General features: G+C 40.7%; 1 protein-coding gene across 3 annotated transcripts in view; it reads right to left on the bottom strand.

The window, feature by feature from the left end:
- The window catches only part of LOC134223652 (equilibrative nucleoside transporter 1), a 164,384-nt gene that overhangs the window by 124,723 nt on the left and 22,977 nt on the right, over positions 1-16,684 (bottom strand). Inside the window, exon 1 of one of the 3 annotated variants that reach the window (XM_062702843.1) lies at positions 10,135-10,481. The exons of 1 other annotated variant lie outside the window; for it this stretch is intronic. The gene's annotated coding sequence lies outside the window, so the exon portion shown is untranslated. Of the gene's footprint in view, positions 1-10,134; positions 10,482-16,684 lie in introns of those variants that run through there. One more of the 3 variants, XM_062702853.1, reaches the window with a different exon arrangement.

Below are 16,684 nucleotides of genomic sequence, written 5' to 3'. Positions count from 1 at the left end.
AGGTAAGTCAGAAGTAAAATGTTATACAATATGGGCCCCAGTATGCTGCCTTGGGGACACTAGCCCTTACAGGTAATCTATCAGATTTAGAATTCTGATAGTTTACCTGCAGTGAGCGATCTGATAAATAATTTTGGATCAGTTTAATGATGTACAGAGGAAAATTAAAATTCATCAATTTTACAATCAAACCTTCATGCCAAACACTGTCAAATGCTTTCTCTATATCAAGAAGAGCAACTCCAGTCGAATATCCTTCAGATTTGTTGAGCCGAATTAAGTTCGTAACTCTTAATAACTGATGGGTGGTTGAATGCCCATGGCGAAAACCAAATTGCTCATCAGCAAAAATAGAATTGTCATTAATATGAACCATCATTCTATTTAAAATAATCTTTTCAAACAGTTTCCTTAATGAAGAAAGCAAACTGATTGGGCGATAACTAGAAGCCTCAGCTGGATTTTTGTCCGGCTTCAAAATTGGAACAACTTTGGCGTTTTTCCATTTATCTGGAAAGTATGCCAATTGAAAACATTTGTTAAATAAATTAACCAAAAAGGATAAAGAGCTCTCAGGAAGTTTTTTGATAAGTATGTAGAAAATACCATCATCACCCGGGGCTTTCATATTTTTAAATTTTCTAGTAATAGATCTCACTTCATCCAAATTAGTTCCCAACGAAGGGTCAAAAACATTCTCTTGATTGAGAATGTCTTCGAAGCTCCGTGTAACCTGATCCTCAATTGGACTAGTGAGACCTAGACTAAAATTATGGGCACTCTCGAACTGCTGAGCAAGTTTTTGAGCCTTTTCGCCATTTGTTAATAAAATTTTATTTCCCTCTTTAAGCGCTGGAATTGGCTTTTGAGTTTTTTTAAAAGAATTTTTGTTAATTTCCAAAAGGGTTTCGAACTGGGATCCAACTTCGAGACATTATTCTCAAAGTTGATATTTCTCAGAATAGCGAAACGTTTTTTAATATCATTTTGCAAATCTCGCCAAATAACTTTCAACGCGGGATCGCGAGTTCTTTGGTATTGCCTTCTTCTCACATTTTTAAGACGGATCAGTAGCTGAAGATCGTCGTCAATAATAATGGAGTTGAATTTAATTTCACATTTAGGAATTGCAATGCCTCTGGCTTCGACAATTAAATTTGTCAAAGATACGAGAGCATTATCAATATCACTTTTGGTATCGAGAGGAATATCAACATCAAAATTCCTATCGATATACGTTTTATATAAATCCCAATCAGCTCTATGATAATTAAAAGTAGAGCTGATTGGATTATAAATGGCTTCTTGTGAGATTTCAAATGTCACAGGAAGATGATCAAAGTCAGCATGAGTTACCAATTGGCCACACAGCTGACTTGAATCCGTTAAAACTAAATCAATTGTAGAAGGATTTCGACTGGAAGAAAAACAAGTAGGGCCATTGGGATATTGAATAGTATAATATCCCGCAGAACAATCTTCAAATAAAATTTTGCCGTTGGAATTGCTTTGAGCATTATTCCATGAACGGTGTTTGGCATTGAAGTCACCAATTACGAAGAATTTTGATTTGTTGCGAGTCAGAATTTGAAGATCAGCTTTCAACAAATTCTTTTGCTGCCCATTGCATTGAAAAGGCAAGTAGGCTGCAATGAAGGAAAATTGTCCAAAATTTGTTTCAACAGAAACTCCCAAGGTTTCAAAAACTTTGGTTTCAAACGAAGAAAATAATTTATGTTTGATACGTCTATTAATGACAATGGCGACCCCACCACAGGCGCTGTCAAGACGATCATTTCTGTAGATAAAATAGTTTGGATTTCTTTTAATGGAGAGCAGTGTTGTAAAATGTCATTTGCATTCGTTTGCATAACTTTCCCGGAACTTTTTTCAGATCTCTGCAATTGATTCTTGATGAATGACGAACTTATAGCGCTTAAATGTACCTACAACTTTGTCTAACAAGACATTGCTGCAAATATGTAATCTGGGGCGTGGGAGGCCAAATGTCATTCAAATGACATTATGTTAAATGACACGTGACATTTTGAAGAGTTTTCACTCTCCAGCCTTAGATGTTATATTTAGAGCAATGTACCCTTGAACAAAAATATAGGCCTACTCAGGCGTTATGAGTACATCTAAAATTATGATGTGAATTTAACTTCTGAAGAAAGTTATTAACAAATTAATCAAATGACATGTAGACGACATTTTACAAGCCTGATGGAGAGTCCTGGTTTTAAATACGTTTCAGTTATAATGGCAATATGCACATTATGAACTGAAAGGAAGTTGAATAATTCATCTTCCTTACCCTTTAGAGAGCGGGCATTCCAATTTAGAACTTTCACACAATTATTTGGATCCATTGAAACGGAGTCCGATAACAATTTTTTGTGTGTACTTTATACCAACCTGAACAGCTTCAGGAACGGTATTTGCTTTGAACATTGCATCAATCATGTGATGCAATTGTTCAGTTAGAAAATCAAAATCGGAAGCAGTCATGCTACCTGAATCGGCAACATGACCGTTATTTTCCGTTGGGACATGGGTATAAACCTCATTTTGAGAAGAGAAATTTTGTCTACCAGCAGCGATGTTTGCATACGTGGGTACATTCGAAAAATTGGAATTTACTGAAGTGCTTGCTACCCGTTGACGAGCGGCAAAATTTGTTTGTGAATTGTGGTGGGTATGAATTGCTCGACCGGTAACTGGTTTCGAAATTTGAGCGTTTGAAAAATTTCTACCCGTCGAATCTGGGATCCGATTGGAATTTCCCGTCATCAATTTTGCACGGGAATTCACAACTTTTTTGCGTGAAGGGCATTCCCAGAAATTGGATTTATGATTGCCCCCACAATTTGCACATTTAAATTTATTGGAATCTTCTCTCACAGGACATGCGTCCTTGGCGTGAGAGGTTCCACCACAAATCATGCATTTAGCATTCATGTGACAATGTTTGGTTCCATGACCCCACTTTTGACACTTACGGCACTGGGTGGGGTTTTGGAAATTTACCCCAGGCCTGCGGAAATGTTCCCATGTAACACGGACATGGGACATAATACAGGCCTTTTCCAAACTTTTCATATTATTTAGTTCACTTTTGTTAAAATGAACTAAATAAAATTCTTGAGAAATGCCCCTCTGGGAAGTACCAGAGTGGGATTTCTTTTTCATCTTAATTACTTGGACTGGTGAAAATCCAAGTAATTGAGAAATTTCAATTTTAATCTCATCCAGTGATTTATCATCACTGGGGAGACCTTTCAAGACGACTTTGAACAATCGCTCAGTTTTGTCGTCGTATGTGAAGAATTTATGGCGCTTCTCAGTTAAATACTCTAGAAGACGTTTGCGATCGTCAAAGGATCCTGGCAAAACGCGGCAGTCACCCTTCCTTGCAATCTGAAATGAAACCTTGATCCCCTGAAGGTTACTCAAGATTTCATTCCGAAAGCCAGAAAACCCGGTAACAGATACCACAATTGGCGGAATCCTTTGTTTCTTCGCATGAATCGAATCACCTGGGCTAAAGGTAGATTCGATTTGCTCAATTTCACCATTAATCAAATCGAACTGATTGCTCAGTTCGATAGGAGAAGAAACAATGTCAACATTAGATTTAGAAGGAATATCTGAAGTCTCCAGCTTCCTTCTATTTTTTCCGCGCTTGGGCAGGACGGTCTTGGAACCTTGTTTCTTTGAAGGAAGTGGAGAATTCAGAGACTCCCCCTTCCTCTTGTTTTTATTAATACTCATTGCTGAGCGTGGAGACGTGACCTTCTAAGAGGTTTTTTCCCAGAACGGTGTCCCTGCAGGATTACCACCGCTTGTCGGAATTTTACTTCCGCAAACGGGTCCAACGTAAAACGAAGGCACGGGTCCTTGCAAAGATCGTAATGGGATCAGTGGGTGCAAATAGCGTTGAGAAGCACTGTTGAAATTAAAATAGCTTCGGGTAGTATTAAAACTTCCTTCCGCAAAGAGAGAAAGAACCGCACAGCACGAAAGCACGATGCGGTCTGAGCATTTGCTGGATGATTCGGAAGTCTGACCAGCATCACTTCTGTTTTGTGGTGAGCCAGCTGCAGCATGACTCCATTCATCCAGTTTTCAACAGAGTCGGTCGTTTTCGCCACTAGCATTTCTACTTCTTCCACTGGCTCTCTGGTTATCGTTAGGACGACGTCATCCGCGAATCCGAAGATCTTCACACCTTTGGGGACCTTCAGCGTTAGCAGCCTGTTGTATGTGCATAGCGTTCCACAGCGTTGGGCCGTTTATGGAGCCATGCGGAGTGCCCGCCATAATCCCAATCGACGTCTGCCCCGAATTCGTTTTGTTATCCAGAATCCGGTTCTGGAAGTAGCTCTTGAGGATTCTACACAAGTAGCCAGGGACCCACATTTTGTGCACTGTTAAATGCATTTTTGATATCGATGGTTACTACTGCGCAGCAGAGTGTGTTACATAAAGTTGCACAAAGAGTGAAGCCAAATCCACCTATTGAACTGTCAACACGTCTGCCTATCGAGCAAAGTAAACAAATGTTTGTTGGTAAGGCGAAAGTATTGTTATCGCCTAATGATTATTATGATGCATTTAAAAGCAAGAGCTAAAATGAATCAGATCTGTTGAGAAACAGCTAAAAACGCTAAGCTGTGAACATCTTGATCAACACTTAAGAGCTATTGAAACGTGCTTTTCGATAATTGAATTTTAACGCTCTTTCTTTTGTATCCAGTTTTCCGCGAGCGGTAATGGCCGCCAGCCTGCCTGCGGGTTAGTCTCTGATTTGACGTTTCTGGAGGTCAACTGCACCCACCATTCGAGCATTTTGATCAATGTTGTATATAAGAAGGCTTGAATTCACTGAATCAGCACCTTCTTATATGCGACATTGGTCAGAATGCTCGGAGCGGTGGGTGCAGTTGACCTCCACAAATGTTAAATCAGAGACCAACCCGTAGGCAAGCTGGCGGCCATTACCGCTCGCGGAAAACTGGATACACCCAACCGGCGGTTGTTAGATTTTCTAACAATTGTGTATAAGAATCTACCAAAACCTGTATAAGAACTGGGCATATGCGAAATTGCTTGATTTTTATACAAACAATTTTGTAAGCTTTTCTTACATTTTTTGTATAAGAATCTAACAATTTCGCATATGCCCAGTTCTTATACAGGTTTTGGTTGATTCTTATACAGAAATGTTAGAAAATCAAACAATCGCCGGTTGGGTGTAGAAGTGCAATGTAAAACAGTTCGAATCAACTATGTACAGTCAGTTCAAGCTCATTCAATCCATAATAAATAGGGCAGATGATAATTCTGACTTTTGAAATATCAAGTTATCAAGCCATTATTTGCTTGATAACTTGATTTTTCAAAAGTCAACCGTAAGCCAACCGTAAAATTAGTGAATTTCATAAATCGGAATGAAATTTTGTTTTGAAGTAATATGTTGCAGAATTAAATAATTATATTGTACGATATATCTGCTTATCTTCTTCTTCTTATTGGCATTACATTCCCACACTGGGACAGAGCCGCCTCGCAGCTTAGTGTTCATTAAGCACTTCCACAGTTATTAACTGCGAGGTTTCTAAGCCAGGTTACCATTTTTGCATTCGTATATCATGAGGCTAACACGATGATACTTTTATGCCCAGGGAAGTCGAGACAATTTCCAAACCGAAAATTGCCTAGACCGGCACCGGGAATCGAACCCAGCCACCCTCAGCATGGTCTTGCTTTGTAGCCACGCGTCTTACCGCACGGCTAAGGAGGGCCCCACATCTGCTTATATCTGGGCCAATAAAAGATGGCTCAAATTCATTTAGCAACCCCCGTTCAACTTGAGTAATATGCCGTTGAATTTTACAAACTCGTTTTACAAAAAATCTAGTAAATTGATAAAACCTGCAATCTTCCTGCAAATTTTGCATAATATTCTTTATCTGTATAAATTGCTATGGAACTATTAAATGGACCATAATCGTATTTATTTTTTGTGCAAAAGTGTATCAATGTCTGGAATGTGACTGTTATGCGAATAAATAGCAAGATGGGACAACACAAGTGGGTTTTGATTTTCAAATTTCTAGAACAAAGTCTTTTATTTTATCAGTTTTTCTTAAATATGAGGTTATTTTAAGCTTATTCCTGAAAGAAAATCAAAATCGTCAAAATCGACATGGGACTCTTATGCGAATCGCGGCAGTACGGTGGTTGTAAAACATTAAGCACCGTAAAGATTAGAAAATGGCTAAAACTGCTGCTGATAGAGATGGTGTATGTAGTCATTCTTGGAATAGTATTGAAAACATAACTAATGGAGTTTAGCCTATCTTCCGCTAGTAATGATTAGCATCAGGTTACAGCAACAGTTCTGAGAATATGGGCAATCAATCACCACCGAAGCCATCAACTGTCGACATCCTGGACAGGCTTTGCAGACTGAATACGTCCTCCCGCAAACTCGACCGTAATTCAAATTTACTTGTTTGATCACGACTCGTCAACCGTTCGAATCGATCACACTTAACAGCTGCTCAACTATAACTCCTCAACTTTCGCGGGGATCTGAACATTCCTGAGGAACGTCTGTATGCGACATCACGATATGCATAAGTCATACGCAGCCTGTTGTGCAAATTCTTTCTGTGACGACATTCAGGTGTTTTGCCTTTCTCGTTCATTAAGTGTACCAAAAGGCTATGGAATCAATGTAAATTCAAACTTTTGATAGTGTAACTACTCAAGAAAAAAATAAAGAATATATTATTTTTTTAGTTCAAGTAAAAGTGGTGATATGAGATAAAAATAAACAAATTGAAATAATGGAACCTTAAAGGGCTATTTTTATCTTTGTCCTCAAGAAAGGCACCGTCACTGCTAGGTTGGTAAGTCTTGATTTTTGCTTCTACTTCCTGAGTTCGTTGAACACAGAGAAAGTAACATGCAGCCTCATAGCTAATAAGTGGTCAGGTAAAAAACATTGATATTCTTGATTTACGATTGTTCTTGTATTCGTTCGGAGCCATTCATGAAAGGTAAGAAACGTGCGTGGTTCTAAAACGGAACTGGTGTGCGTTCGCTGCGGCTTTTCTAATGGGAAAGTAGACTAAAACGAACATTCCGTAAAAAATAGAGTCGATACATAGTATAAATGGTGTTACTAACGGAAAATTTGGCTAATGTTTTTTACTAGCTACACAAGAACACGGTATATAAGCTTTCTATAAAAAGTTGGTTTTTGGAATGAAACGATAGCTTCTGGAACAACTTTATTGTTTGCGATAAGCAAACCACCAATTTATGCATTTATTCCTTAAAAAGTCGAAAGTGTTATAAACTTGAAAAAAATCGAAAACGATCTAGAAAATCATCTTATTTTTAAAATATAACTATTTTGTCCATTATTTGTCATTTATGTATCTTGATTCATGCAAAATATACATATGATGTCCGTTACAGCGTTGATATGCAATATCAAAAAATTCTTTTTATTTTAGGAAATTGATTGTTAAGTTTTATTTATAAGTTAACTATAAAAACCGATTTTTTTAAATTGTAGTTTTTTTAAAGCTCTATTTATTACCAAATATATTATATTAACAATATAGCTCACTCTCATGAAATACTGGCGACCCATGCTTTAGCGTATGTGGCGCCACCCGTGGCAGAAATGCAACTACTACACACTAAAATTTCGCGCAACGCTAATTGACGCAAGTGGTGTCAAATCTAAATAGCAAGAGTCCTTCATGAAAAGGACGCAATGGCAAAACTGTGGAATCGATACAAATTTTTACTAGCTAGTTTATCTTGTTTGAGATTTTTATCGATCATTTTTCGGCGAGTTAGCTTACCATAAACATGGCCCATCGATTTCTGGAGTTTGGACACTTCCATCCAGCAGATGGTCTTTTTTATTTCTGTTGAGGTGTACCACTGCGACCAGTTCCTCCTGGCGCGGGGTTCATTGCGAATCATAACAATACACCATGTCAAGCAATTGTATAAATTAAATTATTCTAGGAATTAGTGAGCTTGAAATTTGATTATTTTACCTGGGCTAAGTAGATTCGTGCCTACACAGTACACGCTATTCTGAGATTCCCAGTGACAGGGTAGATTTATCCCATTTCTGCGACCACTAGAAAGTTGTCGAAATCTGGGTATACGTCAAAATGAATCTGTGCCATTTGAACCCAAATCTGGGTAAATTGAACTTCATCATTTTCGGATTTAACAACATGCTTCACGAAAGCATAAGTAAGTTAAAAATAGTGAAATACTTCATGGAAGCCTACTGCGTTCAATGGATAAAATGCCATCAGAAAAAATGGATTTATTTTTCAATTTCTAACCATTTTACAACGCCAACAACTTTTACTATAGATAGTAGAATCTATAGATGAGCGAAAGCATGGTTGGGTTCGTTTTTTAACCGTGTACCAAACGCATATGACATCACACCGCTTTATATAATCATTGAAATCGTGACGTTATGCTAGTTTGGAAACATGGTTGACAGTTCGTTTAGAGACAGAGGATTTATCTTCGTTCATCTATTGGAAATTTTGCGCCGTATTCGACTCCCATGCAAAAAATATTGACCTACCAAAATATTCTCCCACCAGTTTCTTCATATATGGATGACGTCCCCACTACAGAAAAGAGCTTTTTGGGGTGTGAAAAAAGATGCAAAGAATGATATTTTGGAGTGAGCTTTCGCTAATTTCTATACAATTGGACGTGTGAGCATTTGTTTTGGTGTTTCGACAAATTTGCACGGTAGTCTATTATTCGGTGAGAAAAGCATTATATATAAGACTATCTATAAACTTTACCTAAGTCTGACTTAAAGATCCGTAGAAGCATGTTTACCATAAAATAGATGACTGTTTTTTTGGACTGGGTGACTTTTTACTCAAAAATGGGTAGAATGAGAATAGCCTGTACCAGTGTCAACAAACATTTTCAGGAGAAACGTCATATCTACACGCTTAAAATATAATGGCCAAAACAAGTTTATTGACCATTTCAGATAACAGATGGTGCTGTATTCACTAGTAAGGCTGTCTCTAATTCGATGTATGGGGAAGAGCGAAGTGACCTATATTGTTAATATAATATATTTGTTATTACCTAAAACATTGTCTAAAACACCGAAACGATCGGACTTACCGTTTTTAAGTTATGACTTTCTGAACATCTTAGCTTAAGCCCTTTTTTTAGAGGATAGCTTTGAATCAAAATTGATTGATTCTTTGATTCTTTGTGCAATTTCACTGATTCTGGTCAATCACGGAGTAGCAACCATAGATATGTGTAGTCAGTCAAAGCTAAAGCTAAGCTAAGGATAGCTTCGAATCAAAATGGCAAATAAATTATGTAAATTATGTTTCCTAGCATGTAAAATTTCAGATACGAAAATACAAAAAATAATCAACCTTCAAACAGAAAACCGCTCATAACTTTTCCAATCTTATGCTCATACCTATTTTCCCCAATTCGTTGTTTCCATACACACTTCATTCTATGCTCAACACTAATGGCCAAGACAACCCGTCGAAAATGGAGTGCAACTACCTGCCATATAAATACATGTGCGGAGGGTTGACTCCACACTCAAGCCAGAATGCAAATGCTGACAAAATGTGCAACCGGGTTGAAATAAGACGACAGGCGGATACCTCCTATAAGGCACTGTGCCACATTCTGTGCACTCCTCCGATGAAATTTATTCAAAACCTCATCCCACTATAAACAACGTCAGACTCAGAGTGCGGTTTTGTTTTGAAAGGTAATCAACGCTGCGTTCCTCTACGATGGTTTCAGTACCCATATTCTTTTAGTTTTGTTTTGAACCAGTTTTTTGCTTCTCACTGTGCGACACTGAAAGCCACCGAAGTTCGTTCATTATCACCCATTCTGAGCACCGGTTTAAATATAGAACTATCGCACTTTTGGGGTGTTCGATCTGTGAAACTAGTTGTGTAACATCGGGAAACCCAAATTCCCTCATTGCAAGCGGACGCAGAGCGGAACCGAACTTATCGCCTAATTTGGTGAACACAACTTTAACTCCATTACAACAAATTATGATACCTTGTTTGAATGCAACACCAATCGCAGTAGGCACATCAAAACTGCAGCACAACCGTCGAGCACTCCACAAATCCGAAAACAATAGCACGCGGCGCTCGGAAATGTCTTTCGCGATGATGGGCGATGAGCACGTGATTTGCCGACAGACTGGCTTGGAAAAGTTTCACCGCTTTTCCCCGCTGAGGAAAATTAACTGAGCTGCCGCAGTCGCACACCCGACGGAGACGATGTCATACGACCGTACGGCTCACTTGACCTATACTGTTCTGCGTGCGGTATAGGACTATAATATGAGAACAAGCAGCAGCGAGCGAGCGAGTCTTGTTTGATCGAAGACTACAGCGGCGACAGCAGCGACAAACAGAAACTGCTCATATTATGATTGTTTGTTGGTCTAGCTCCGATGGGGGTTGTTTATCAATGCTTTAAATTTGTTCATAGGTCTGGTTGGGCGTGATGCTTGTTCGTGTTGGAAACTCAGTCCGATCAGCTGATTGGCGACGTGAAACTAGAGCAAACCAGCCACTGCCTATGTCACAAGCACAACTGGGAATTTCGCCATTTCACGAACACGTGTGTGCACTCTCGTTCGAACCTTTGTAAAATAGACAGCATTGGTTCTCGTTATTGCTGCATCAGCGAACGGCTGCAGAGACCAAAAAACCGCCAATGTGAGAGAACATCATCGCAGGAATACAAGTCGGATGCGATCTATCCACGCTGTGTATGTGCTATAAAGGATGTGATGTCGCTTGTGAATTTCTCACGACATAAGAAGAGAGCGTTGTAAATACGCATGCAACAACCATAAACAGACGATGAGATATTGCTTGCATGGACTTCGTCTGCATAAATACAGATCATGTGTTTACAACACAACTGCTCATCGCACATTGGTATTTGAGGTGAGGAAATTGAGCTGAACTGCTATTTAGAATATTTATTTTCTCAGCTTTGAATGGTTTAGATTGATCTCTAAAACCATGCATTTTGGGTAGTTTCTCCATTTTTGTGAAGTTTTGAAAATTAAAAAATAATCTCACTTCATCCAAATTAGTTCCCAACGAAGGGTCAAAAACATTCTCTGGATTGAGAATATCTTGTATGAATGTCGATAATAAAATTTTATTTCCCTCTTTAAGCGCTGAAATTGGCTTTTGAGGTTTTTAAGAATTTTCGTTAATTTCAAACTTTTTTCCAAATTTGAGACATTATTCTGAAAGTTGGTATTTTTTAGAATAGCGAAAAGTTTTTTTTTAATTTCTTTTGCAAATCTCGCCAAATAATTTTCAACGCGGGATCGCGAGTTTGCCTTTAACAGAGTTATGGAATTGCCGCAGAAGTAAAACTCGAGAAACGTTTTTATGCGAGAATAACAAAAGCGTGTTTATTCTGTAACTTCACAGTGTCGAATGAAATGTCAAAGAAAAGGAAACATTATAATGATATCGCCACTCATAGACTGGCGGAATGGTCAGCAGTGTTGTACACTTAACACCCTCCTTCAAGCGCTGCTGTCTATTAGACCTATATTCCTGCGATGACGTTGAAATGCTTGAACCGGTAAACTCTTTGTCATAATATCTGCTGTTTGATTTTCCGAGCATAGATACTCCAGTCGAATTCGTCCTTCACGCACCAGGTCCTTCAGGAAATGTAGCTTTACATCTACATGCTTCAAACGTCCGAACTCCTTCATGTTCTCCACGATTCGAATTGTTGACTGGTTGTCCTCGAAGAAAACAGTTCCTTCTAGCAATTTAAATCCCAAATCCTTCAGAAGTCGAGACATCCACATTTGATGGCAAGCAGCATTGCAAAGAGCGTTAAGCTCTGCTTCAGTGGACGACAGTGAAACTGTCTTTTGTTTTCGCGTAATCCATCCAACAGTACACCCCAGCACCTTGAAAACACAACCGCTTATTGAACGACGGTCCGAGAATGTCGTTCGCCCAATCTGCATCGGTATATACTTCAATAGATGATGCCGCATCGTCTGCTTCATACACAAGACACAAGTCAAGAGTCCCTTTTATATACCGTAAGATCCTCTTTAGGTGTACCCAATGATCATCAGTAGGGCAGCTTTGATACTGACTAAAATAGTTGACAGCTGCTGCAATATCTGGTCTAGTTGTCAACGACACGTATGTAAGACAACCAATCAGCTCTCTGTACGGTTGTTTCGTGAGTTTCTCTTCGGTGCCTTTCTCCAACTTAAGTCGAACTTCCATGGGAGTCGATACAGCTTTGCATTCGTCCATCCCGAACCTCCGGAGCAAATCCTCTAAAAACCGCTTCTGGCTGATCTTCATTACTCTTCTTTCCACATCACGTTCAATACACATTCCAAGAAAGCACTGTATGTCACCTCCGTCAGTCATCTGGAACTCCGCTGCCAAACATTGTTTTACAGTTTGTGCTAGTTTTAGCGTTGAACCAGCGATTACCACATCGTCCACATATATCACTAAATACACGGTACCTCGTTCAGTCTTCTTCCAGTATAAACATTGATCGTTTGCACTCCTCTTAAGGTCACTCCTGACGGAATCCAAGTTTAAAAGTGCTCGCGTTTTCGGGGGCACACCACTCGATACAGAAGCAACGCACAACTGTCATTTTTATTATTTCACGCATGCTGAGACGCAGCAAAGCTAAATCAACAAAAATGACAGTTGAGCGCCGCCTCTGAATCGAATGGTGTGCCCCCGAAAACGCGAGCACTTTTAAACTTGGATTCCGTCAGGAGTGTCCTTAAATCCAAGCTGCTGCACTATAAAGCTGTCAAATCGGTCATTCCAAGACTTGGATGCCTGTTTGAGCCCGTAGAGGGACCTCTTCAGTCGACATACTAGGTCTTTTCCTCGCTGGAAACCTTCAGGTTGTAGCATGTAAATTTCCTCGTTGAGCTTTCCGTTGAGGAAAGCCGTCGCCACGTCCATCTGGTGAACCACCATCTTGCTGTGGTTGGCCAGGGCCAATACTGTCCGCAAGGTATCGAGTTTAGCCACAGGCGAGTATGTTTCAGAATAATCAAAACCGAATCTCTGACTGAAACCCCTCGCCACAAGTCGAGCCTTATAGCGATCCGGCTGACCGTTCAGTCCACGCTTTATCCGGAAAATCCATTTGCTGCTCACAGCAGTACGTCCTTCCGGCAGCTTCGTCAAAAGCCACGTTTTGTTTTGCGCCAGGGAATTCATCTCATCTTGCATTGCTGTTTCCCATTTACTCCAGTCATCCCGTTTCATTGCCTCTGCAACAGTCCTTGGAAAATTATCAATATAATCCATCGCGTTTAAAGCATAGCCAGCATATTCGAATTCAAAAGCCTCATGCCACGCCGGAGTAGATCGTTGTCGTCTTGGTCTCGCCTCCGTGTTGTTCTCAGATGAAATTTCACATTGTACTTCTGCTACCGTATCAACTAACTCATCCTCTTCAGCACTTCCGAACTCATCACTAGCATCGTCATACACGATATCTTCAATTTCCTCCAGCTCCTCAACTACCGATTCCGAATCACAAACTTTTGGAATATCGATAAAACCGCCACTACTACGATGCTTCTGCTTGTCCGATACGAAATCAACTTCAACGCAATCAACGTCACGAGCATGAACAATCTTCTTCGCTACAGGATTCCAAACACGGTAACCATTGTGCGTGTATCCCACAAAGATCCCCTTCCAGGCTTTAGCGTCGAGCTTTTTGCGTTGCTCTTTCGGAATATGCACAAACATGGAACAACCAAATACGCGTAGCTTGCTAACATCAGGCTTTCGCCTCTCCCAGAGCTCAAAAGGTGTTACGGTGGAATCCAAAGCATTCGAAGGACTACGGTTCACCAAGAAAGCTGCTGTCTGAACTGCTTGTCCCCAGAACCGCCTGTCTATCTGCGAATCCTCTAGCATAGACCTTGCCTTCTCGACCAATGTACGGTTCATCCGCTCGCTTACCCCATTTTGTTCCGGGGTGTAAGGAACCGTCCATTCCACCTGGATACCTTTATCCGTACAGAAACGCTCGAAAACCTTGCTCCTATATTCACCGCCGTTATCGCAGCGGAGACGACACACCTTCTGACCGAACTTTGCTGTAACATGGGCTTCGTACTGGCGAAAACATTCGAAAACTTCTTCTTTCGCCTCGATCAGGAATGTCATGGTGAAATGACTTAAATCGTCAATAAAAGTAACAAAATACGCCTCCTAGACCCACTGGCGATACCGGCCCACATACATCGGAGTGTATGAGCTCTAGAATTCGCGACGATCGTCTCGCGTTTCGCACCACGAACGGTTTTCGTGTTTGTTTACTTGTTACACAAGGTTCACACACGATGGTTTCTGTTTTCACGTTATCAATATTCGCTTTCAAACCGACCACCATATGCTCTCGAATCAATCTAACGATACTGTTCATATTGAGATGGCCAAACCGACGGTGCCATAGTTCGAGATCTTTTGTAATACGTCCACAAGATAACAGAGATTTACTCACGCCTCGCTTTTCCGTAAAAAAAATCCATACGATAAAGTTTACCATAACGCGAGCCACACGCGACAAGCTTCGATCCACGATGGATCCACACTTTTCCGGTACTGTACGTTACTTGCATTCCGATCTGATCCACTCTCATAACAGAAAAAAGATTGCACCGCAAAACAGGTACATAGAGAACATCGTGCACGAAACAATCAACGTATTTACCATTCACTAAAGCTTTCACCTTCACCGTTCCGGAATGCTTTACCAAAATCGTCTCTCCGTTCTTGGCAACGGCAATCTCTACTGGGGATTCTAGCTTTCTCAGCTTTTCGAAAAGCTCCTTGTCGTTCACGAGATGGTCCGAACATCCGGAATCGATGAACCATTGTAACCGATTTAGATCATCAGAGGGTTCGACATTACCACCCACACCAACAAAACAAACACCACCGTCCTCAGCCAGGTATGCTTTAGATTTTTGTTTCTGATTCCTTCCACTTTCCTTTTTCATCGGACAATCAACCAGCTTGTGCCCGTCTTGCTTGCAGCCAAAACACTTGAAAACCCGTTTCTTCTTTTCTTGCTTACTGCTTGAAAACGCCGCCGAATTGCTTTTTGACGTGCCCACTTTCTCGATATCCATTCCCTTCCGCTTGACTTCTTCATCCAGCAATCTACATTTAACAAACTCCATGCTCAAGTTCTCCTCCGGCATGGTTTCTATAGCCGTTACCACTGTAGAAAATGCTGGCCCCAGTGTGAGCAGCAGGTGGCAGATAATGTCGAGCTCCTCCATCTCAGCTCCAGTTCCTCGATACTCTCTGACGAGCCGGTCGAAACGAAGAAAATGCTCATGAAGCGATCATCGGCAATAATAATGGAATTAAATTTAATTTTTCATTTAGGAAATGCAATGCCTCTGGCTTCGACAATTAAATTTGTCAAAGATACGAGAGCATTATCAATATCACTTTTGGTATCGAGAGGAATATCAACATGAAAATTCCTATCGAATACATCTTCTATTTAAATAAAAATTAGTTGAGATATCCTTTCTGAAGATTTGACTCGCGAACAGGTTGACCGATTCTAAAAAAAAGACAGGGCCACCGTCTTCGACCAGAGGTCGCACAGACTGAACACTTAACATCTAGCATGAGACAACGGAGCAGGTCAACGAATTCCAAGAGTCCCTTTACTTGGTATTCATTGACTACGAAAAAGCTTTCGACCGTCTCAATCACGAGAATATGTGGGGCGCCCTAAGACGCAAGGGAGTTCCTGAGAAAATCATCGGCCTCATCGAAGCACAGTACGAGGCCTTTTCGTGTAGAGTGCTGCACAATGGGGTCCTGTCCGACCCTATCCGGGTCGTAGCTGGTGTGAGGCAAGGATGTATCCTATCACTGTTACTGTTCCTCATCGTAATCGATGAGATTCTGGTAGGTGCGATTGACCGTGAACCAAACCGCGGGCTGTTATGGCAGCCTATAACCATGGAGCACCTAAACGACTTCGAATTGGCTGATGACGTTGCACTCCTCGCGCAACGGCGCTCTGATATGCAGAGTAAGCTCAACGACCTTGCCGAGCGCTCCTCTTCGGCAGGTTTAGTCATCAACGTCAACAAAACCAAATCGTTGAATGTAAACACGGTGACTCCTTCCAGTTTCACAGTAGCCGGGCAACCAGTGGAGAATGTTGAAAGCTTCCAATATCTTGGTAGCCAAATGGCGTCGGACGGCGGTACCAAGATCGACATAGGCGCACGGATCAAGAAAGCTGCCTTTGCGAGTTTAAGAAACATCTGGAAAAACAGGCAGATAAGTGAACGCACCAAAATACGAATTTTCAACTCTAACGTGAAATCTGTGCTGTTATATGCTAGCGAAACATGGTGTGTATCAGTTGAGACTATCTTAGACTTATACGGCGTGCTCTCAAGCCTCACGACGACAACGACTCCCGGATAACTAGCTCAGTAGCATGAGACCCCTGAACTGTGTCGCAGGGCCGGCATGCTACTGGGTAATTCGGAGGGGCTTCGCGGAACAAC

This window comes from Armigeres subalbatus, chromosome 1, assembly GCF_024139115.2.
Source record: "Armigeres subalbatus isolate Guangzhou_Male chromosome 1, GZ_Asu_2, whole genome shotgun sequence".
Lineage (NCBI taxonomy): Eukaryota > Metazoa > Arthropoda > Insecta > Diptera > Culicidae > Armigeres > Armigeres subalbatus.
The sequence above is the reverse complement of the archived record's forward strand: the minus strand, read 5'-3'. Positions and strand labels throughout refer to the sequence as shown.